This window comes from Sceloporus occidentalis, unplaced genomic scaffold, assembly GCF_023333645.1.
Source record: "Sceloporus occidentalis isolate IW3139 unplaced genomic scaffold, rSceOcc1.0.p SCAF_2, whole genome shotgun sequence".
Lineage (NCBI taxonomy): Eukaryota > Metazoa > Chordata > Lepidosauria > Squamata > Phrynosomatidae > Sceloporus > Sceloporus occidentalis.
This window is the reverse complement of record NW_028316982.1, coordinates 179,955,078-179,979,800: the sequence shown is the minus strand read 5'-3', so window position 1 is coordinate 179,979,800 and position 24,723 is coordinate 179,955,078. Positions and strand designations below refer to the sequence as shown.

Genomic DNA, 24,723 nt, shown 5'->3' with positions numbered 1-24,723 from the left:
TGTAGTATCATTCAGTGAATGCCTGAATGTTTCTTTTAAAAATGCACTTATTTAAAATGTGTCCCAGTAGATTAACTAGCCACAAGTAAAATAAATACATTGTTTTTGTATGTGAGAGTGTCTGTTTATAAGGAAATTATGATATTTCAACACACCAGACATTTAATCAATCAGTCTTTCAACAGTTTTGTGTTACTGATTTTTTTATGGGGAGGTGGGTTATAAAGTTGGTAATGGCCTCAAACTAACATGGACAATTACTTAAATAATATTTGTGTTAACACTGGGAATAAGCAATTTAATATTGTTGTTTTTGCCAAGTGCTTGAGAATTACTGATTAATGCTCAGAAGAAAGATTTATTTTGGCTAGTTGGTAATGGATAACTCCCTTTGCTAATGATGTAGATGAACTCTCATGTCAATAACAAATTGCAGATTTTAAGTCCGGTGCTTATTGGCCACACATTTTACCCCACTTGTCAGTTCTTTTGTAAATCAGCTATTGGCAAAAACGTAAGTCAGAATAGTTGAACAGCCTGGGAGATTATTTCAAAATAGATAACAATTTTAAAAAGTCAATGAATAGTTGTTCTTATAAGAAGAGTCAATATGTAGAGAGAACTTGTAGCACCTTTGATACTAATTGAAAGAAAGAAATTGGCAGCATGAGCTTTCGTAGACTTCAGTCTATTTCTATCGTGATTGAACAAAGACAATGGTTTCTTGACTCACTACACATGTTTCAACACTATCTGACCCCATCCTCACGGGGGTGCCCTACATTCATCGATGCCTCTCACCACAGACTAGTCTCTTTGCAAAACTGGATCTGCCACTTCATCTCCATGCACAAAGACCAGTTTCCTATGCTTTTGTGTACTAATGATCATCCTTAAAACTGGACCTGCAACTTCATTTCCATACACAAAGGATTTGTAATTTGAATTGACATCCTTACATACCAATGGCATATACTGTATATGTCTGTGCCTGGCTTCCACTACACCAAATGCATCTTAGGAAGTAGTAGACTGAAGTCTATGAAAGCTCATGCTGCCAATTTTTTTCCTTCTAGTTAGTCTCAAAGGTGCTACAAGATCTCTCTACATATTGAGACTAACATAACTTTATCTTTGAATTCTACCATTACAAGAAGAGTGTCCAGCATCATCCTGAGAAAAAATGGTTTTTGTTTTTTCTGATACCATAGGTTGCCAAGGTGTACTGTAATCATTAAAACAAAATTATTTATTGTTGACGTGGGGTGAATCTACATTGTAGAAATAATGCAATTTGACACAACTTCCTATGGACTCCTGGGATATACAGTTTTACAAAGTCTTTAGGCTTTTCTGCCAAAGTGTGCTGGTGCCCCAGAAAACTACAAATCCTATGAGTCTATAGAATGGAGCCATGGAAGTTAAAAGTTTGTATTGTGTAGATGTACCCATTCGCAGATACTGCCACACAACAATATTCCCTTTGAACCACTACTGTGTGTAAACAAGCACAATGCCTCCCATCATTCCTCAGCAACCAGAGTTATACACTCTGACATTCTCATAATACAATATTAACCAATATAACAAATTTACACAATACATACACACACTTATGACAGATTTGGTTAGATTCTGACCGTATAGTAGCAAAGGTGTTGATCATACACCTACCTATGATCTGAAATAATATGATGCAGCCATCTTGTTGAAGCTAATCTGATTTGGTTGAAAAACACCTGGGATCTCTGGTGACCTACCTTGAGCACCTTTGGGGAGGGGGCAGGATACGAATTGTATTCCTGAGATGGTCCTTTGCACCATGGCTGAGAAAATACTGTGTTGGTATTGTGTTGTTATGTAGCAAGCTGTGTATTTGGCTTAGCTTAACAAAATGGGTTACACTAATTGCAGTTAATGTTGATCAAACATATAAGGTCGGTAGATATATTTGAGGTCATTGCTAATGTTTACTTCAATATAAACAATTCATCGGTTGAGCAATTCATCTGTTGTGCCACCCCTGAAAGCATCCCCATACAACATGCCAGGAAAAATGTAAATCCGCTCCAGAGGGAATCCCAGCACTAAAAAAAATATCTTATTAGTGACAAGACAATGTGTCAGCTACGATTTTTGTATCTTAAAAAGAAAAACCCACGAGAGAAGGTAATTAGGAATGGTTAAAACTTTGATTTGAACTTATGTTAACAGTTTGTTTTTCTGACAGTGACAGTAGACCAGTTAACCTTATTATTAGAAAGTCTAGGGTAATTTACATAGAATTTTAATTGTGCTGCACAATTGAAACCTCTTTTATCCAAGACAGATGCATTTAGGAATCCCAGCAAAGGGATAGATCTAGACAGGGTGACCAAGCATTCTCCTTTTCCAGGACATGACCTACATTTCAGCCTTCTGTCCAGGAAGAAGTCCAAATGTCCTCTATTTGGAGCATCACTAAGATACCCATTGAGCACAGGGTGACCAGATGTCCTCTTTTTTCAGGACATGTGCTACATTAACATTTTTAAAAAAATCCTACATTTTCCTTGAATGTCCTACATTTTGCGGTACCTCACCCTCCTTTGAGGTTATGGCATTTGGTCACCCTAGATATGAGCATTGATAAGCTAGAGAAAGTCATAAAGCAACTGCATATTTTATTTTATATTCTGCTTTTTCCCCAGGGCTGGAAAGCAGCTCACTATATATTAAAAGGCAGTAAGTTATACGTTTAAAACACAGTTAAATACATTTTTTATTTGTTATCAAAATTATGACCTACAGAGCTATATATGAGGAATACAGACTATCTGTATAGCACTGTGATTCTACTTTCATGGCTATGGAATCTGCTATGGAATTCTGGGATTAGCTATTTATGCAGAGTTATTTAGAATTTTCAGACATAAAGCTCTGGTGTTTTATCAAAGCATAACGCCAGGATTCCGCAGGATATTACCATGATTGTTAAAGTGGAATTTTATTGCTATAAGTTGGAAAGAGTCCCTGAGGAACCATATTTTTTCATATGAACCTGTTAAAGTTTTGAGATCTTTGAAGGAAGCCCTTCTTGCCATCCCAATAGTTTTACTGACACATCTGGGAGGTGTGTGAGAAATGCGTTCTCGGCAGCTGCCTGAGTGACTCTATTGCCTATGGCTGCCATTGCCTTCCTCTGAGGCTGAGAGTGTGTGACCTGCCCCAGCTCACCCAGTGGGTTTTCCATGGCTTAATGGGGATTAAAACCCTGAGTCTCCAGAGTCTTAACCCAATGCTCAAATCACTATATCATTCTGGCTCACAACATCACATTTTAACCAAATCATCACTGTGCATATGTAAATAAATGATATATTGAAATTATGATTTACAAGTAACATTAGTACAAAAAAGCATACTAAGGATTCCATATGGTGTGAAATGGGAGGAGGTCAATGGAGGGAGGTGACACCATGAGTTACTGGACTGGGTGACACCATCCCCAATGATGCCACTGTTGAGAATCACTGTACTAGAGGATTTGCATCATGGTGGGGCAAAGCAAAGCTTTATGTTAGGAAAGCTAGATGTCACCTGGCACCTACACTAGCTTTGTGGACACCAATTAATCATTTGTTATTAACTGTTATTATTTTGTGACTTGAGAATTCAGTTCTGGAAAAAATCTGTTCCAGTTTTGTGGAACTGGTGTCTAGCATCACACATTCAGCTTGTAAATGCAAGTGCTACTCAAATGTTCAGCATTATTAAGGATTAATTTGCTTAACCATGGAAAAATATGTATTTATTCTAGAACATTTTTATGCTACTTTTCATTTTTAAAATCTCAAAGTGCTTTACAATGCCCTTTTAAAAAGCCCTTTAAGTAATGAAAGTGGTTTAGTGTAATAGCAAATGAACAATAATGGCCAACCACTTCTTTCTTCCTCAGTTTTTAGTCAGCAGGCCAGCATCAGAGGTCAGCCTATTAAGGCACCTGCGGTGGAATCTGACAAGACATTTGCAAGGATATACTGTGTGATGCTGGTAACTCTCCATAAAAATCTCTTGATACCTATGTAATGGATTGTAACAAAAATGAATTATTTTACCTAAGAGAGAACAAGAAGCCAAATGCATTTAAAACAAGTCTGGTTCCTTTCAGTTATTTAAAAAAAAAAACAATTGCAAAAGAAAACATTTTGGGATGGAAAAAGATGCTCAGATCTTCCCAGTGCAGTGTAGAACTAAAAATCAAGGAGAATAGAATGGTATCACAGAATGGGGCCAAAAGATATATAACCATAACCTCCCAGAAATAATTGGACTTGAACTCCTGCAGTGTTTTCTCTCTGACTGTGCTGCCTGTGCAGGGTGAGAGTTGCAGTCCAACACCATCTGGAGGTTCTTACATTTCCAAACTGAGTGTATAACTTGCCTGACATAGTTCTAGGATATTGCCTCAGATAACATTTCTACACAGTATTATTTTATTTTCACTATGTAATTTAAAAAATCTACATGAAGGGTTATATTTTGTTAATTTGTTCATTTGACATGGATTTGAAAGAGTTAGAGGTTTCCAGTAATGACACACTGAGCGCTGTGTTGCTAAAATTATTTTTAGGGGGAAGCTCTTTGAGGTTTTTAGAAATGCATTACGCCAGCTCATTCCATCTGTGCAACTAATGCAAGATTCCCCACAATTAACAGCAAGCAGTTTTTGGCATGATGAAGAGCAAGCGTTGCATTTAAAAAATGGGGCTTAATAACCCAATGAATGTGTGTTTGGGTAGGGGAGGCTTGGATGTGGAGGAGGAAGCATCCACAGATTTATCTGTGGAACTATCAGTCAGGATAGTGTTTTAGAAACAACCATCCACAGACCTATTTGAAGTCACAGAGATTAGAACAAAAGAACAGTTGATCAGTTCTTTCAACCCTTCCCCCAACAAGAGTGGAAAGGGAAAGAGAAATGAGACATGATGACAATTGGCTGATAGAGGAGGCTGAGGCTGAAAAATGACCTTTCACAACCAGCCAAATAGAAGCAATTGATGTGTGCCTAATTAGAGTGATATTCCACTATCGGGATCCCAATATAGGTGGACCAAGACTGCAGAGCAAAATTTTCTATTTTGAAGCAATGAGAAATGGCATGTAAAAGTGATACATGTGGTTCTATCAGATTTCATTTAGAAAGTATAATTTAAAAGTATAAAGGGATAGTTAACAAGTATTTAACCATGTCAAGATTGTCTGGGCACTGATATGAGGATATGTTTAGGGAAGGAAAACCCTAATTTTTGTCCATTTTGGTGAAATGTCCATGAATTCAGTAATATATGCTGTTTCCATGTATTGTGCTCATACAACCAACAGGTTTTTAAATAAGTTTTCTGTCTTATTTTTCAAGTGTAAAAAGGAACCATGTTTTTGTTTTGTTTTTAAAGCTGACCTTATCAAAGAATTACTGCCTCCAGCACTAATCCTGTTCAGCACTTAACGTTTTTCATTGGCTATGCAATTGCCTAATACAACTTAGCACTTAGTGCCTGTGTTGTTCGATAACCAAGATTCCTTATGTAACTCATCTATGTTAATGAAAGGTTTGCTGCCCATCCTTAAAGTCTTTCTTCAGCATTTTATGTCAAGTGGGTGATACAGCTGCTCCATAATAGCATTATGCCCTTAAGCTTGAAGCACTCACAACCATTCTGTGTAACATTTTGCTGACAGAACAATTTGGTAGATGTACTTCATATTATCTGAAAACATAGTCATACACAGACTTGTGTTCTGCTTATTTGGAGTTCTGTTAGAATAGTGGAAGCTTTTCCCACCATGTTGGGAACGAATGATGGCAGGAAAGGCTTTTAAGACTAGTATGGCCTCTTGTGCCCTTAGAGGAAGATGGAGGAGTCACTGTTGTCCCACACCAAACTATCTTATCAGCATCTGCAGCAATACCTTTTAATGCAGCAGTTTTGCACTGCTCTGTCACATGTAATATTTGCCTAATCAGAGGAAAACAGTTGCTGCCAGGGAAAAAAAAGAACTGCCAATTAAATATAAAGTTTTGTTTGCTGAAGGTAGCAAATTTGTATGAAAAAATGTTAGGTAATGGTTCCTGCTTCTCCTTGCTCCTCTCCCTAACATAAAGGGACAATATTCTCATCCCCAGTGTGTCTTCTGTTGCTGTGGTACAGATGTTTTTTGAGGGTTGGAAGAGGGTTGGGAACTACAGTTCCCAGAATCTCCCACTCAGCATAGCCATTGCCATGATTTTTTGAGATGTAAACCCAGACACTAATGTTTCCAGTGTTCTGCTGTAGTGCCTTCAGGAGTTTTCTTCTTGGTAAAAGGGACCTCTTAGAAAGTCAGAGGCCGCAGGAGGACCCCCATCCAACAGAAGCTTCCTTAGAAGGGAAACCTACATTGAGCCACAAATTCCTTGGGTAGCCCCAGACTATGCAAGAACAACTTTACAACATCTAAAGAGGTATCCTATCTTTAGCAACTAGGGAAGACATTGCATAAAAATGTTAAAATAACAAATTTTCTCAAGTGTTTTGAGTGGCTTTAAAGAACTAGTGACAATTCTTCTTGTCCCTTCTGGCCTGCCAACATTTCCTCGTGGGGTCAACCTCATATAGAGCTTTAAAGGATCCTGGCACAGCAAGGTCAACAGCCATACTTCCCCAGCGGGCAGTCCAAATTTGTGTAGGGCTTCCATTAGGGGAAGTGATTTAAAGATCATTCCCTCAGGGCAAGCTGTCACAGCTGTTTCTCTTGAAGATGTACACAAAGATCCTGAAGAACTATGAAATGGAGCTGTGTTGTCTATCAGAGGGCATGGTTTTGCCCTCAACTTGCAATTTTCCACAAGGCACATAGAGTGCTTTCAGACTGTTTGTGTGGCTTGGAGACTTTGTAGCCTAGTTTTACTTTTACCCACCCCCTGCATTAATGAAACACATATTGATCCTTTTATGTGTCTACAAACTGGAGCACTTAATGCTCTTATCCTGATAGGAAAATGTTCCAGAGTAAAAGAAACTGAGTGGACCCACATTTCTTAAGAATTAAAATGAAGTGGGCTGGTAGGAAAGTGCTAGGGTTACAACTTGTTCAGTTGTTCTATAAGTGAAAGTGATGGACTTCAAAATGTTTCTATATGTACCATTGCATTTTAATATGAAGTCTAAATAACTTGCTGACACTGATGCTTTGCACAAAGAACTAGCAAAACAATTGTGTGGAGAACTGTCTGCCAGTTAAGCTGAATTTCCAATAGAGGAATTGAGCCTTGGCCTGTCTTTGTTATTTATGTGTACACAATTATTTTGTAATGGTAAAGTAGACATCAAAACATGATACAATTTATTTTTCTTGTTATTCCAGTGGGATTTCTTTGAGATAATTCTGTAGTTTTTCTGTAATTTTCTTCTCTAACGTCTTTTATTCCCATTGAACTAATACAGGGCTTGTTGAAAGATAGTTATCATTTATAACATCAACTATAGAAACACCAACTTTTCATTATTTCATGAACATTCAGTTGTTAGCATTGACAAGATCAGAGTGCCCTTATTTAGATTATTAGGGCCTCATTTGCCTGGATCCCAGCTGCTATGGTGTTGTTTTACAGACTACAGAATATATATGCTTGTTTAATGCACATTCATTTTCTTCCTCTCTTTCCCCACATGTGCATACATACACATGCCTATATGTATTTATACATTAGTAAATACACTAGCAAAAGTGACCAGCTTCACCTGGATTCTAAGATCATTTTCCCACTTTATCCTTAGTGCTTTTTCTCTTTTTTTCCCACTCACTCATTTCCCCCCTTCTTTCTTTGATTTCCTAAGTGGTAAAATTCAAAGAGCTGTGTTAGTGTGTAGAATCAATACAATCATGGGTCTTTCTCAAGTGGTATTTGGCCCTATTCATGCTCCTGAGAATACTCTGGGCCTCTTTTTCTGTAATGGAAAGGTGAGTGTGTCTAGGAGTGGACGAACTGTCTTAAGTTCTAATGTTATGGACAGATCACCACTTGTTGGGGTTTAGATTTGCTTTGACTCAGAATCTCTGTGGCATTAAAATGGTCCACCCCTGGAGGCTTAGGGATCTGGATGGAATCTGTCAAAGTTGAATGGGGTCAGGATAGTAGACACAATCACTCCCAAGCATTTCCTCTCATGAAATGGCACCAAATCAGGCCCCTGATTTTCCAAGTGATAAAACCAGTGAGAAGGCAATTAGAGAGAAGTTGGCAGAAAATTCAGAGTTGGGTCCAATTGAACACAGGCTTCGGCTTATCTGAGGGCCTACTCTCTGGCAATACAGCAGCAAAGACCCATTTCTTTTCTGCCTCTATTGCATTTGTAAAGAGCCAGCCGGCATAGTTGTTTCAAATGGTCAGGAATCTTTTACATACAGTCCCAAGAGAAGGAAATCAAGACCATGCGGCAGGCTATTGAACAACTTTTCCAGCACTTTGCAGATAAAATCACACTGCTCTGAGTTGGATTCTATAATTGACACAGTTCCAGTGGATGTAACTTTGGTGCCTGCTTGTCCTGTGATAATGGATACTTTTCAATTTGTGCAGTCTGAGGATGTGGACAGGATTGTTGAAGATGTGAGAGTCACAACATGTGTATTAGATCTTGCTCTTCCTGGCTTATTTAAAAAAAACAGAAGGATACTGGCCATGTGAGTAGAGGGAGAGATAAATTGTTCGCTAAAACATGGAAGAGTTCCAGCATGATTGAAGGATGCAGTTATAAAACTGTTATTAAAAAAAAAAGGCCCTCCCTGATAATTATCAGTTACTGTCTAGGGCACATTACAGACCGCCTGAAAGTGGCAGTCTGCCACTGCCGTCATTAGCAGTGCCGAGGAGCCCCAGCGGCCAAACTGCGAGGCTCCCGGCGCCGCAAAAAAGAAGCACCAAAATGGCATTTCTTGTTGCAGCATGCTAATGATGCTGCAAGGTGCCAATGGTGTACTCACGACATCATTAGCGCCGCACGATGTGCAGACGCTAAGTGTCCACTACATCAAGATGGCGGCACCCATGTAGAACGGGCGCCGCCATTTTGTACATCCCCAGGATGTACTAGGGTTAGAGGCGTGCATAAAGCATGCCATTTCCTAACCCTAGTACGTCCTGGGGATGTACTTTACGCCTGTGCGGAACGGGCCTAGCATTCCATTTTGAGGCAAGGTTCTGAAACAGAGACAGTTTTGGTTGTCTTGGTAGATGACCCATGCTGGAAACAAAACAAAGTTTGTGTAACCCTGTTTGTTCTGCTGAACCTCTTGTGGCATGTGACGCTACTGACCATGGTATAATTTTGGGCTACCTTTCTGTGATGGATCCTGGGACATAGTTTTACAGTGGCTTAGCTTCTTCCTGAAGGAGCAAACCCAGATGATAGTGCTTGGTCACCTCAGTTCTGTCCCCCATGGTATTTTACATATGTGTGGAACCATTGGGAGAGATTCTCTGGAGTTATGGGACTGGTGCCATCACTTATGTGCACTCTTTGTACCACAATCCAAGAAAGCTGTTTCAGTCTTAAACAAATGCCTGTCATGAGTAATGGGCTGGATGAGTCTGAACAAACTAAAACTCAATCCAAATAATACAGAGGTGTTTCTGGTCAGTTTAAAGGCAAAACCAGATAATAGATTCAGGACTTTACCACACAGGGGCTCCAGGCACAGAATGGGAATGGCACGAAAGGGACCGGGAATGAGTGGGGGACGCATTTTACTGCACACAGAAGTCCCCATTCCATTACGCTCCCTTCCCTTCCATTCCCAATCCATCCCAGAGGATGCAATTTTTGAGAATTGTTCAGAACATTCTCAAAAATCGCCTCCTCTGGGACGGAAAGGAAGGGAACGGAACTAGTGAAGGATTCCAGTGTGCAGTAAAATGCATCCCCCACTTGTTTCGTTCCCTTCCCGACCCCTTTTGGACCGTTCTTGTCCTGTGCCAAGAGCCTGTGTGGTAAGGTCCTCTGTCTGTGCTAGATGAGGTTACTCACCTCCAGAAGATGACAGTCTACAGCTTGGGTGTTCTTCTGGATTCAGTGTTCGGTTTTTCATAGAATCATAGAATTGTAGAGTTGGAAGGGACCACAGACACCATTTGGTGATTTTCAACTAACCTTCTGCCATGCAACAATACATAATTATAACACTCCTAAAATATGATCACCAAACCTATGTTTAAAGTTGCCTAAAGGTGAAGAGTCTAGCACCTTCTGAGACAGTTAAGACCATCTAAGACCACTGAGACTTATTTCTGGGAGCACACAGCTTCAACGGCTGCTGGTTCATTTCTGGGCACAATTCAGAGTGCTGGTTTTGACCTATAAAGCCAAATACTCCTTAGGTCCAGGTTATTTTAAGGACTATATTACAAACCTGCCTGGTTTTTGAGATCTGCTGTGGACCCCCTTATCTTTGTCCTACCACCCTCATGGATTGTGGGAACATGGAAGAGGGCCTACCCCCAGGATCTGGAATGCTGTACCTAGAGAGGTCAGACTGGCATATAAGGATGAAATAGATGAAAACCTTTCTGTTTTGACAACTCTTTGAGGATGGGGCTAGCCTTGTACAATATGTTGGATTTTCTGTTTATTTCTGTTGTACTGTTGTGTTATTATAGTCTGTTTTCAAGTGGCCTTAAAATTTTGATGGTTTCCTCACTTCCTAATTTTTGTATTGTGGCAATAAATAAATAAATGACTTGCATGTTAAATCTAGGACAAAAAAACCCAGGTGCATTTAATTCACTGAGCTTTCTATTTTTTTTTTTGTGTGTGTGTGTGTTTACATATGTATGTTTATACACACAGAGAGAGAATTATAGTGGGGTCTTGCTGTCCTCTGGGGCATGGATACCAAAATCCATGAATGTGCATGCCCCATTATAAACAGTGGCATAGTAAAATGGCATCCCTTATCTAAAATCACACACACACACACACACACACACACACACGGATGCTTGAATCCATGGATGCAGAATCCATGGATATGGAGAACCAACTCATACGGATATTTTCACATAAGCAAAAGTGATGGGAGCATAGTGGGATGCTCCCCTCAATGTCACGCAATTGTGCAAACATTATCAGATGATGTCATGATAACTGCTCATCTCCTCATCTTAAAGAGGAAATAACATGGATTTTTGATTATTCAGCTAATATACAAGTCTCTCTTTACAACATGACATCATAGCAAAGGAGACACATAAGAACACTGTATGAAGCCATGCTTGAAACCGGGAGTTCATTAACAAGTAAGATACTTTTTAGAATACATTTCGTGACTAAAAAAAAGTCAAACAGGAGATTTAGACTTATCATAACCAGACCTAATAAGATACACATTGCCTGAATACTAAATACAATTATCAGGCAAGAGAGTGTAAAGCCAGAACATTGCATTAGAACAAAACAAAAAAATAGCAAGTAGGGCAGAGTATCCCCAGCCCCAAAGATTTATATTCCTGTTCAGGATTTAAGCTATGCTGGTGTGGGCATCTTGGGGTTCCTTTCAAGCATGGAAGGAAAAGTGGAGGATAGGAAGAGTAAGGATATTTTTGTTATTTTCCATCTTCCCTGATGCCAGAACATGTTTATTGCTGTAAAATTGGAGAACATTTCTGGAGCAAATAACTTTAGCTCAGTTCATTTCTCCCCCAAAGTCACCTGTATATGTTGCTCTTCACATGGGAGGACATCAGGCCAAAGAGAAATTGGACTGTGTACCTGAACATTCACAGGAAAAATCTGTGAATTTTAGGATCCAGATGGTCCCCTGCACAATATATCCCCATGGATTTTTTTTCTGTTATTTTTACTTGGCCACTTTTTTTATTGACTTTTATCAGTAAAATACTGTAGTGTGATTTATTTTAGGATTGTTTTGCTGTACTTATTTTATTGTTGCTTGCTAGCTTGGGCACATTATTTTAGAAAGTTAAGGTATTATTTTAACAAATGAATGAAATTAAATAAATTGAGATGGTTTTTCTCCAGTTTCAATATTTAGATGTATTTGCACAAGCTCACATACTTCACTTTTCTGTTTATGAATGTGGGTAACTTGGTTTATATTGGATGGACAATAGCAAATGAGACATGAATGAGTCATCTTGTTTCTTATTGAGCTTTTTTTCTGATGTGTTCATTACCACAATTATATGGTCATACAGAGCTCATATTCTATTTGTGGATGATGAATTTGTTAGTCAGGTCAGTACTGGTTCTCTGATCCTTCCCTGCTTTTCAAGTGGTCAAACTATAGTTCAGCGTTTAGCAACTACTGCAAGTACAAAAGAGTAATTCTCTTTTGGTGCTTTTCCTACTTAATAAAGAAAACCAGTTGCTGTGCAAATAGCTCCAGCAATTTGAGATTAAAAGCAATACAATTAAAAGAGAATCGTGCTGGTTCTTTCTTTAAACAAAATAGTGTTTTTATTCAGTACTTTATAAGTGAATAGGGTTTTTTGTGTTGTTTTTGTGTGTGTGTGTGTGTGTGTTTTTAACGGTGAGCTTTGAAAGATCACTGTCTCCTAAACAAAGAAAATGTAGTGTTTCTGGCACATCTTCAGAGGGGCCATTCAGAATACCTTTTATCCTGGATCAGGAACTGAATTATTCACATGAAGTTCATATTCGCCCCGAATCTCCCACAAGTGAATATGAGTTTTGCACACCCATTCCGGGGCAAATGCCCCTTAGCATGGGTCTTCTAGAAGTGAGGTAAAAGCTGTATCTTAAAAAAAAAAACCAGGTCAGGCGAATATGAACTTGGCCCTGATCATGATCAGGGAAAGTTCAGGGGAGGGATTTAGGTCAGAGGGAGGGCAGAGGGCAGAACATTCCCTCCCCTTCATCGGGGTGACGAAGGAGGATGAGGAGGAATAGGATGAAGCCAGGGGGGAAAGAAGGGGGCCATGGAGGGCAGCATCAGAATGAGGAGGAGGAGAAGGCAGGAGCCTTAGGATGGGTGCCAAGGGCAATTGGGGTGACGGATGGAGCGGGGGGGGCAAGGGCAGAATCGGGGTAAAAGGTGAGCTGGAGGCAGAGGAGGAAGGAGCTGGAGAAAGGGTCAGTTCAGGGCAGGTCCAGGGGGGGGGGCAGGAAACGGAGCAAGAGCAGGAGGAGGAAGGAGTCAGAGGAAGGATGTAAAGGGCGATCGGGGGTAACAGAGCAAGAAGATGAAGCCAGAGAAAGGGTCAATTCAGGGCAGGTCAGAGGAAGGGCAGGGAATGGAGCAAGCCTCTGTGCAGCTTTCTCTCTCTTTTTATTTTTTTTATTTTTGACAGAATATGTGCATACTTTTTGCTACAGGTAGATACATATATAGATAGAATGTGTGTCTGCTTGTGGTACTTTCCCTTTCATTTGCTTGCTCCCAGCATGCAGTTTGCAAAAGGCTTTTTTTCTTTTATATGCCAATGCTACAATGCAAATGTTACAAATGTTTCTCTTTCAATTTGGCAAATTGATACAGAATGCTTTTGCTACATATGTGTATTCTGGGGTAGCAATGATGTTTCCTGCATTCCAAAGGATGCAGAGATGGCATTCCAAGGCGAGAAATTATTATTATTATTGTTGTTGTTGTTGTTGTATGTGTATGTGAGGCATTCTGGGGTGGCAAAGCAAGAGGTTGCAGAGATAGCATTCTGGAGTGAGGAATAATAATAATAATAATAATAATTATTATTATTATTATTATTATTGTAATGGGAAGAGGATGCACGGGGGAGAGGCAAGGGCTGTAGCATTGGGCTGGAACCGAAGGGGTGGCTGGAAGGCTGCGGAGACCCATGACTTTGGGGGAGTCACACTCTCTCAGCCTCAGGGGAAAGGCAATGGCAAATCTCATCGGAACCAATCTCGCCAAGAAAATCCCAGGATGGGGTCATTTTAAGGTTGCCATAATGTTGTGACCCAAATACACACAACACACACACACCTGGAGGTTTTAAAATTTGACAGCATATGCACACACTTTCGCCTGTTTTTTTTTTTAAGGAGGGGGGGAAGCACTCTTCTGATTGCCCAATGGCTGCAGGAAACATCGCCTATGATGAAAGCGGAACTGAATTTGATTGACAGCAAACTGATTTCTCCGCAGGAGCTACAAGGATATTCAGGGTTAAAATACCGTGATTGAAGTAGTAGGCACTAGCTTCTGGAGGGATTGGGGGGGGGGGGGGGAGGACCAAATCTTCTCAGTTTCATCCAGTGCAAAAAGGTCAGTCTGAATGGGGCTTAACCTATCTGATGTTCATCAAATTCAATAGTGTTTTCAAAAAGTTGAGAGAATCCTGACAATAGAATTACAAAAGAGCTGGGTTTTTTTTTTATTGTCCTGGGAGCTATAATGAAAGTTACTGACAACAAAGATACCCTTTATGGATTTTGAGGACTCCACACAACTTTTGCTTGATTTGTGTCATGTCCCATGTACACTTGCGGTGTCAGGATTCTCTCAAGGAAAGAAATGTTTATTTCAACTTCTATGCCACACGGTTGTGAATTCGATCCTGCAGGGCTCCAAGATTGACTCAGACTTACATCCTTCCATAGGTCACTAAAATGTAGACCCAGCTTGTTGGGGGCAATTAGTTTACACATTGTAAATCGCTTAGGGAGTGCTTAAGTGCACTGATAAGCAGTATATAAATGTACTTGTTATTGCTATAAGTAGCAATGACTTTCCCAAGACAATGATACTGTACCTAGGTAAGTGTCAATTTACATTGCTCCCCTTTACAACATTTCAAATGTACAACTTTTCTCCTGAAGTAAATAAATAAAAGTCTTACCCACAATGCGTCACTCTCCTAGCACACCCATGCAGTTGAATGAGGAAGGAGAGGTGTGATCATGAGGATATAAGGTAAGATGGAGCCTGGGCATTGGAAATAATTACTTCACTAGTTTTTGCTGATCTGCCTAGGATTGGGGGACTGGAGATGTGGAGAAAGGAATGATAGCCTTGGTGCTGCTGGAACGGGTGTATTAGGGGAAGGTGAGCTTTGAAAGATTACTGTCTTCTAAACAAAGAAAATCTTGTTTTGGCACAACTTCTAACCTATCTGATGGTTTCCTTTTTTGCTTAGAAAATGGAGTGTTAGGAGGAGGAAGAAACTGGAATCTTGGCATTTGGATGTGGCTGCTTAGGTGGTGAAGTCATGTTGGGGAGAAAGCAACTGGATAACAGTACCCATATCAAAAGGGGTAACTCTGCTTAACATGCTACAGTAAAAATGATAAAGTCACAAGTAAAAATGTGGCATCTTAAAGCCTGCTTATCATGAAAGACTGAGTGGGAAAGTGGGAAGAAAGAAATCAACAGGTGTTCTGTGCAAGGACTATTTTGTGGTGTAGTGCAGCAGTTTACTGCATAAGAGCTGTGTTGCCTCTTCTCTTGTTGTGCCCTCAGCACAGGCTGTAGAAGACACAGTGGGGGATGTGGTGCCCTTCTCTCTCCTGATGTGCTTTCTCCACCTGGGGAAGTTCTTACCAGTTGCTTTCTCTGTGTGTGTTGCTCTGAAGAGGAACTATCATCTAACGGAAGGCTTATCTTGGGATCAGCAGGTGCTGCCCCTTCTAGTCCCTCTGGAGAGCATCTGCACATTTCTCTAGTCTGGAAAAGGTAAACTCTGATGTATATGCTTTAAACCTTGTTCAGGCTGCATCTGCACTGCAGCAATAATCTAGTTTGACACCACCTTAACTGTCATGACCCAATGCTATGGATTTCTGGGAATTGTAGTTAGCCTTCTAAGTCAAAGATCTCTGGTGCTACAACAAATTACAGTTCCCAGAATTTCATAGCATTGAGCCATGGCAGTTAGTGTGGTATAAAATGTGATTATTGCTGCAGTGCAGTTGCAGCCTAAGACCGGTGATGGGTTGAGTAAAATCACTAATTTTCTAGCTACTCCAGTTCCACTGGAATTTATCCCCAGTTTCCAATAATCTCCTGTGGAATAGGCTCTTCCCATTTACATAAGTCTCAATTTACATCATGAATCGAGAAAGACAGCTCCAGCATAAAGTAACATCCTACTTATCTAGTGTAATTTGTGCTTGATAATCTGTATCAAGTGTAACATTTGAACAACACAAGTAGCTAATTTTTAAGTAAGCCATAGCTTATCAGTTGCAGATTTAAGGCGCACATTGGAAGCATTTACAGTGGAACCTTATTATATGCGGGGGATCCGTTCCGGATCCCTCCGCATATAAAAAAATCCGCCTATGCTCGAGCCCCATTGTTTCCAATGGGACTCGTGCGCGGCGGCGCGGCGGCGTGCAAGGCGCAACTGGTGTGTGCACCCATTCAATTGAATGGGACGCACCGCCCTTTCCGCCCCGCGCGCGCCGGCGGCTTTGAGCGCCTATGCTCAAAGCCGCCTATAAAAAGACCGTGTATGCGGAGGCTCCACTGTATTTTGTAAGATGAATATGGTGTGTTAAATTAGGAAGCAAATTTTGGAAGCATTCTTTGGAATTCATGCCAATCTGTAGCTAGAACACTTCTTTTCCACCTGCAAATGCTGGGGAGGATTTTAGAATGGATTGGGCACACTTGTTTGAATCGGGATAAAGACTCTACACCATGGTTAGAAAATCAAAAAGTCCTGCTGTGTTTTCTGCTCTATTGCTGATTATGCCTAAAGCGTATGTTACTTTCTGTACACACAACAGCAGGGGACAGCCCCTTCCCTGTGGTGTGATCCCATGCCTTAGGGGAGTTGTATGAATCACATTTGCTGGCTGTTGATGGCACTGGTGTTTTGATATTGTGCTACCATTCTTGGATGCCTCCTGGAAAGGACATTTTGGTGGCTTAAAATTATCCTTATTTATTTTAAAGCCACCCTTTATTTATTTATTTTATTTAAATTATAAGTAAACCTTGGGAAGACAATGGTGCCATTTTCCCCCTCACCATCTCTGCTTGGAATAAGTGCCAAATATGAGTGAAAACCATGGAATTATTTCTAACCACATAGCCATTTAATTCAGGCATTTCCCCCAGTGGTACAGGACTGTGCTAGGATGAGTCAGCTCCTGCATCACATTCTGCATAGTTGTGTCTGTGAGAACAAAAGATACTGCTGAGTCTCATTTCTTGCTACTCTTACCCATGCAGTTTAGCTAGCTTGGGTTACTACAGATGTCTTTTTTAATTTGTTTCCTCCATTCTGTATAAATGTTGGGACCCTAACTATAGGATCTGTGGCAGTTTTAATGTCATATAATCCTGGTCATTCTTTTAAGAAAGGATATGATGGGAGTGGGAATTAAATTACTCGGTAAGGCCAATCAAGTGGAAATTTGTCTCTCAGATGAAGAGTGAAGGGAATGTTGATCTGAATCCATTCTTCGAGGCATTTAATGTATTTTTCATTCCAGTATAACAACATACTAGGCAGCAGTGCAACATGAAAAGTGGAACAGAAGGAAGCAATTCATTCCTGCTGCTTCCACTTTCACATGAATCTTTTAACACCTTCCTTGAAAAGCAGAGGTCTGTTATGGATCAGAAGGCTTAGGAAGACATGAAAGGGAAAAATTATGCTCCAAGAAGTTTATTCAAATATTGATAACGTAGGCATATTGACTATTTTACTCCTTTTTTGAAGTAAAGAAATTCAATTCTATGGCCACATAACTGTCAATGTATAGAAATTGCAAAGGAAGAAACTAGGGGCAGTGCTTTAAGGGTTCATTGTTCAGGTGGCTCACTGAAGAATTTAAAAGCCTTTTCAAGATTATATGTCACAGGAAAGCAATGTATTTTAAGGGAACTTCTGCTTTACTATATAGTTCATAATAAGCAAAATGATCATGGGGTCCTGAGAGAAAATAAACTGTGCTTTCAAGCTGCCCTTGTACCCTTCCCAAAGGGCACCACTCTGAGAGAAAAGTCTTTTATTGAATATTAAATTATTTTCCCTATTGTTCCAGCTGGTTGTTGAATGAGACCAAGGAACTAAACAAATACACAGTTATATAACAGTTGGATACTAGACTGTGACACACTGCTGCCATGAGAAAATAGGAAAGTTTGGAACTGCTGGTAGCGTGACAGGTTTTTGCTGGTTCAGGTCAGTGTCCCCTTACAGGCATGGGAACTGCAATTCATTATTCAGCCCTGGATTAATTACACAGCAGGCTGAGCTTCCACTTGTTCAAATAATGTGGCAGCAAAGCCCAGTGCCCTTATTACAACAAGCCATCATTGTTGGGTGGCTTACACGGATGCGCTGCGAGAGAATCTGATCCTTGCTGCTTTCTCACTCCATAGATGCTGAATGCTGAAAAAAGAAAGGAGAGAGAGAGAGAGAGAGAGAGAGTTTGCTTTAGTGCCAATGACAAAAGGCAGCCAGGCTGTTGCAGAGGCAGTTTTCAGTGCCCAAACACTGACGGAGGTGATTAGGTGGAGCTGGCCTTCCTGGAATTGTAGGGCAGACTTTCCTGTTGTGCTTCAAAATCAGCTGTCTCACAGTTACACACACACAGTCCAAGGCACAGGAGATCCAGGATTACTGCTGCTAAGGGAGGCAACTATAGCCCTCTTTAGCTTTTCACTGTCTTCTGGGGAGGATCAACGTGAACATCTGACAGCAATGTTTCAGCAAACAGACTTAGGCCCAAATGCCTTGGTGGGTACACAGCTTGGTGTATACTTTGAAAAAGTTTGATTTGTGATTTTGCTCTACTGTTGTTCTTTTTAAAGCAAGTTTGAAGCAACTTGATGGTTAGCAAAAGTGATTGCTCTGGCTTTTAGAATTCTTTGTTCACATTGGCGTTTGCTTTATGAAAACCAGAGGCTAGTTTGGAACATTTTTCAGTACCTCTAAAATACTTTTGTTAAAATTAGAGGGAAGCACTGTGTTTTGACATCTGGTGATAAACCTAACAGGACCTTAAAAATATTCCATTGAGCATATCTCTGATATTATGTCAGATATATCAAATGAGGGACCGAGCTTACCTTTCCTTGTTTAATGCTTGTCATTTTAAACATATACTGTAGTTACTTATAAGCGTCAACTACATTTGCTGACTATCTTGAAGTGAAACTTTGTTTATTACTGGTGTATTGGCAAGCTTTGCAAAATTGTCCTAATGTCTTTGTAGAGGCATAGAGAGATGCTTGATCATGTAATGTGGTTTTTTAGTTATATTTCCATTTAGATAAAGTGTATCCGTTGCCATCTTTATTTACTGTAACCAATAATGGACTCTATAATGAGACATTTTGCTTTTCATCTGAGATCCCTGATTCCAAATGTTGTGTGTGTCTCAAGAACTATGGCTGAAGTCCTAAAATTATTTAATTGGCTATGCAATTATTTTTTTTTAGTAAAGAGCAATGGGGAAATCTATGTTTCAGTGTTTGAAATAGTGGGACACTTTCTTTTATGTTGATTGATAAAATGTAATTCCAGAACTAGGCAAGATTTCAGTAGTTTAGTTTACTTTTTTTTTACTCTGTGCTATGTTCACTTCTGTTATGGGATCTACTCTTATTGGCCTGTTTTCCATACAAATTTAATCAGTGTATAGGCAATTAATTGTTTTCCTCCTCCTCCTATTCTCTACACCTCCAGGCTACTACTAGCTTAGCCTGACAGTTTAGTTTAAAGATTAACTATATTGGTGAAATACTGAACCTTTGTGCATTGCTTGTACTAGTTGATAAATACATTGATGAAAAATGAAAAGAAGTTCTTATAGCTGGAGGTTCTGTATTCTGCAGATTATTTCAGTTGTTGTTGTTGTTGTTATTACAGTATTTATTTATATCCCACCCTTTCCCCAAAACTGGGACTGAGAGCAGCTTAGAAGATAAAAAGAGTACAATTAAAAACATAGAAAAGTGTTATATTAAAACAGAATTAAATAATTACAAAATCAAAACAGTAATAATTTTTAGCTTTCAGTTGTCTTGAGAAATAAAATTAGCTCCTGTTTTATATTCTGATGGCAAATAGACATTTTTTTCCAATTGAGAAAAAAAAGGCATTCTTTCAGGGTGCAGTAAAATTGAGTGGGCTGGATTCAAATGAGCCACCAGGTCTCTACGACTGGCCAAGGTGACCAATGACTAGCTAATATGAAAACAGGCCAGGTGAAGCAATGTTTAATCCAAGGTCCTTTCACACTAAGTGATACTGGTGTCATTTAGAAATGCATTTGACCTAGCCTAAATTTGTGCCAGCATTGTGACAGCTCTTCTAGGCTTGATGAGGTTTAGATCTGCTGTAAATCAACTTCTACTTTTTAACATCCCTTCTCCCCAACCCCCTAGTTTGGTTCTTCTATTGGTTAACATCTGCCAAGAGAACAGATTGACAGATGTCAGGAAACCCAGGGACCCTGGGACTGTTTTTAAGATGTGGAGGCTCAGCAAAGGCCGGCCGAATGTTATTAATTTTGCCTACTTGTAGGGGGAGGGTAAATTACTTTTCCCACCCCTTATTATTGAAATATCTGAAATACAAATGCTCTTACAAGTACAGTGTGTGTTTAAAAGTTTCTTCCATGTGTTCCGTATAGCTTACTCCCAAGGAATTGTGCAGAGGATACATTGCAGACGGACTTTATCATGCCTTAGAGGGTTCAATGATATTTTGCTGTCTTAATCATCCTTGATCATTTTGTGCATTCCTGGTTGATACTGCCTGTAGAGAGTCAGCTACATGTGAATTTTAGTGTATATCCTCCTCCATTTCAAAGGAAAATGGGGACACCTCTGGCCAAGCAACATCAGAGCATGGTCAAGATGGCAAAAGTTATTAATGAGGAAGAAAACACGAGCTAGTAGATGATGTTACTTTTGCCTGATTCTACAGGGAAGGGAAAGATGCTGCCCTCTGTTCTTTTCTCTCTCCTGGTGAGTTGAGTGCAAACTACAGTGGACCCTTGTTATACACTGGGGTTTGGTTCCAAGATCCCCCGTGTATAACAAAATCCATGTATGCTCAAGTCCCATTTAATATAATGACATAGCAAAATGGTATCCCTTATAAAAAACGGAAAATCAAGGTTTGTTTTTTGAAATTTATACTTTTTTTGAACATTTTCAAACCGTGTATGCTTGAATCCATGTATTAAAAATCTGTCTGTAAGAAGGGCCAACTGTACTTCAGCACTTTCAACTCAGTTTGCAGCAATTGAAGTGAACTGAGGACAAATAGGGACAGTGGGAGGAAGTGAAATTGGGACATTTTAAAAGCAGCTGTAAAAGTGGAATGACATTAGATTAATTGAGATTATCCCTGCCAAATCAGAACAGTTAGAGGTATCCTGGTTTTCCATTGTTGCCAGATCATTTCAAGGGAGCTTTGGACCACTGATTCCAGGGATCATGCTGGGATCAGCAAGCAGAGGGAAATTTTTATTTTCAGAGGTTTGTGCTTCCTTTTCACATTCCTGTTTATTTGGAGTTAGGATTGTCCTGTCTGAGTCTTTAAAGGGGGCTCCCAGACATGGTCCTGACATATTCTTTGACTTCAGAGTTAACTTGTAATATGGAGAGCACATTCTGCTGGCAGTTTCTCCTACCTATGAAATATTTAACTGGATGGGAGGTACATTTAGTGTAGACTACAGCCATTGGTTTGCACAAACCTTGTTCAGAAGCACTTCAAGTGCACCAATAACATGTTTCAGTTTTAAACACCAATCAGTGATTGAATTAATATTTTAATGTACCATTTCAAATTGTTGGAAGTCCTCTGACATTCAGGAAAATATCTCTTCCCACCCAGGAAGTAGACTTAAGTCTATGAAAGCTCATGCTGCCAACTTCTTTCTTTCAGTTAGTCTCAAAGGTGCTACAAGATCTCTCTACTTAGGGTTACCTTGCTGATATATTTCTTACCTTTGTTACAACTTTAATGGTGTGAACTGGAGCCAGATCCAGTTGGGGGGGGGGTGACAGGGCTTCCCTTCCCCCTTTAAGGCTTCTCTTAAGGTACCTCGGCGTGAAAGTTACAAGGGCACACCCAGCTTTGGGGACTGTTAGATCTGCCCCATGTCCAGGTGACAAGGAAACCACAGTGGCTTATACTGACTTGGACTCCATCAGTATTACTCCTTGGTTGACCCACAGCATGTTGGGTGCCTGTCCAAGTCTATGCTTATATTTAAAATCTGGATTTTTTTGTTCTCCAACCAAGCTGTTTTGTGTGTTTCATTTGCCTGCACCTACTATTCACCAGTAGGCCCAAAATATAGAGTCAGGCCTAAGAATTAACATAATATATAGTTAATCTGCTTCTAAGAAGCCTAACAGTTTCATTTGCAATGATGCAGTGAAATATTTAACCAGACATTGATTAGTGTTTAAAATAGAGACATCCACTTGAAGCTTATGTAAGAAGGTATTAGAAATCTGAATGTTTCCTTTTGTTTGAGTCTAGCTTTCTATGCATACTTCTATGTTGATGAGAGAGCTGGAAAACAATCACAGAAATCTTTAATATTTTCCTACTTTGTCAAAAGCTAGGATTAGAAATCTTATTGTATAATTTATGAGATAGACATGGCTATGTTTTCTTCCTCCAGTGCATGTATCAGATTAAATAGCACAGAAAGATGTTCCCAGCTACTGTTTATAGTGTTTATGCTGAAAAATCACTGATTTTATCACATAGGCACTGAATATTAATTTTCTTACTATCTCAGTCTATATCTGTTAGGCTTTAAAAAATGAAGAAAACACATCAATGTAAATTGCCCATAATAGATATACACATACATCCAATGCTATTCTTTCAAGTTTAGGATTTACACCAGGATGACTAGGTGATTGGACCATGATGAAATGATTGGCCCTGCACATCATTTCTACAAACCATTGTAGTTCTTATATTACTTCACAGCACTCCAAGGCAAGTTCACAAGTTCAGCCATATATCAATAAGGGAGACATCAAGTTGCAATCAATGTTCTACCAGAATATTATGTTTCAAGTGGTGTTCATCCTGTTTTGGATGGGACTGCACTGTATCTGAGGTTTGTAGTATGAGTGTGTTCCTTGAGCTATCCCTGTCACTAAAAGAGGCACAAGTCTCTTCTATAGCATGAGGTGGCTTTTACCTGCTTTGACTCATATGCCAATTGCACCCTTGCCTGATCAGAAAAAAACATGGTCTTGGAGAACCAAACTCTGACAGTCACCAAGGCAGACTAGTATGTTCTATGTGGGGCTGATGGATCGGGCCTATTACTGAATAGTGGGTTCAGAATAAAGTCATATAACTTGTAACTGACCTACATAGTATCAACATATGTCAAAATAACTTCACTAATTCCTGGTCCATGTCCAGGTCCCTTTCAAAATGTTGTTAATGACCTTTGAAGCAGTTCATGGTTTGGCCAGTGAACCTGAATTGTCATGTGCTTCTCTGTGTTCCGCACTGTTGTTTGATTCCACTCTAGGTACCCTCACCATCTGAGATACATTAGGTATGCCTGCTAAAGACAATGCCTTTTTATGGTGGCACCCACAAAAAATGGCTTCCAGAGCGGTTTATACAGATAAAATAATACAGAAATACAATAATATATCAATACATAAACACGAAGGGTTAAAACAAGAACCAGTTAGAAACCTAACAGTATAACGTGAATGGATTGTGGATGCTATGAGAGATTTTCAAGTTGATGTAGATGGTACTCCTGTGAAAGTCCAGGGGCCCTTTCACTCCATAGAATTATAGCACTATTTTTTAAAATTAAACCACTATTTTCACATCCTATGGAATCCTGGGATTGGTAATTTAGAGGGGAGAATTAAGAGTTGTCTTCTATTACCACACCAGACTACAAACCCCAGGAATCCATATGATTGTGCAAGGCCAGGTAAAGTGAAATAAGACTGCTATAATTTTGTATAATTCTGTAAAGTGGGCCCCTGGTGCAATTATACAGCATGGTAATAAAATAAGATGGAAAGTACTATTGACAGAATCACTTTCCCTCCTGTTCTGTAGAGTATGACCAGCCCATTTCTTTGGCATCTGAAACTCATAAATGTGATGTGAACATTCCTGTACATGGGTCTATTCTTCATCCTTACTCAAAAAAATAGGAAACTTGGTCCTGATTAGAATTTATGCACAGAGGATAGGAAAGCTAACCTGTTCCCAGTGTAGGCTAGTAACCCTCCCCTTCTGTCCACTGTAGTGGACTTTTCTCTTACTGTGAGGATTAAATAACAAGAGGGACAATCTAGAATCAGGACCATGGAGAATGACAAAGGGTTAAATTCTGCTACCCCACATGAGTTTCCCCATCAGGAATCAATTTCCTACACTTATTTCAGGTAAAGCAGATGTAGCTGCCTGCTGCATATTGAAAGTATCCATAGTTATTGACAACTGCTGTTGTAGAGGTGATGTTTACCATTCCTAAGAGACACTTTTAAAAGCATAATTTCTTTCTTTCTTTCTTTCTTTCTTTCTTTCTTTCTTTCTTTCTTGAGAATATCCTTTTAGTTATTCCTGTTTCATTGCAAAATATGCCAATCTCTTTTTGAAATTCTGATCAACTAACCTTATGCTGGATAGCCTGGAACAACTTGGCTTAAGATGCTGCCATCTAGCATGAGATAGGAGATGAAGAAATGGAGATAATGCTGGTCTTGACAATG

General features: G+C 39.7%; 1 protein-coding gene across 5 annotated transcripts in view; it reads left to right on the top strand.

Annotated features, from left to right (window-relative positions):
• The window catches only part of MID1 (midline 1), a 256,629-nt gene that overhangs the window by 142,308 nt on the left and 89,598 nt on the right, over positions 1–24,723 (top strand). Inside the window, exon 1 of one of the 5 annotated variants that reach the window (XM_089511599.1) lies at positions 18,590–18,721. The exons of the other annotated variants lie outside the window; for them this stretch is intronic. The gene's annotated coding sequence lies outside the window, so the exon portion shown is untranslated. Of the gene's footprint in view, positions 1–18,589; positions 18,722–24,723 lie in introns of those variants that run through there. 5 annotated transcript variants of the gene reach the window in all.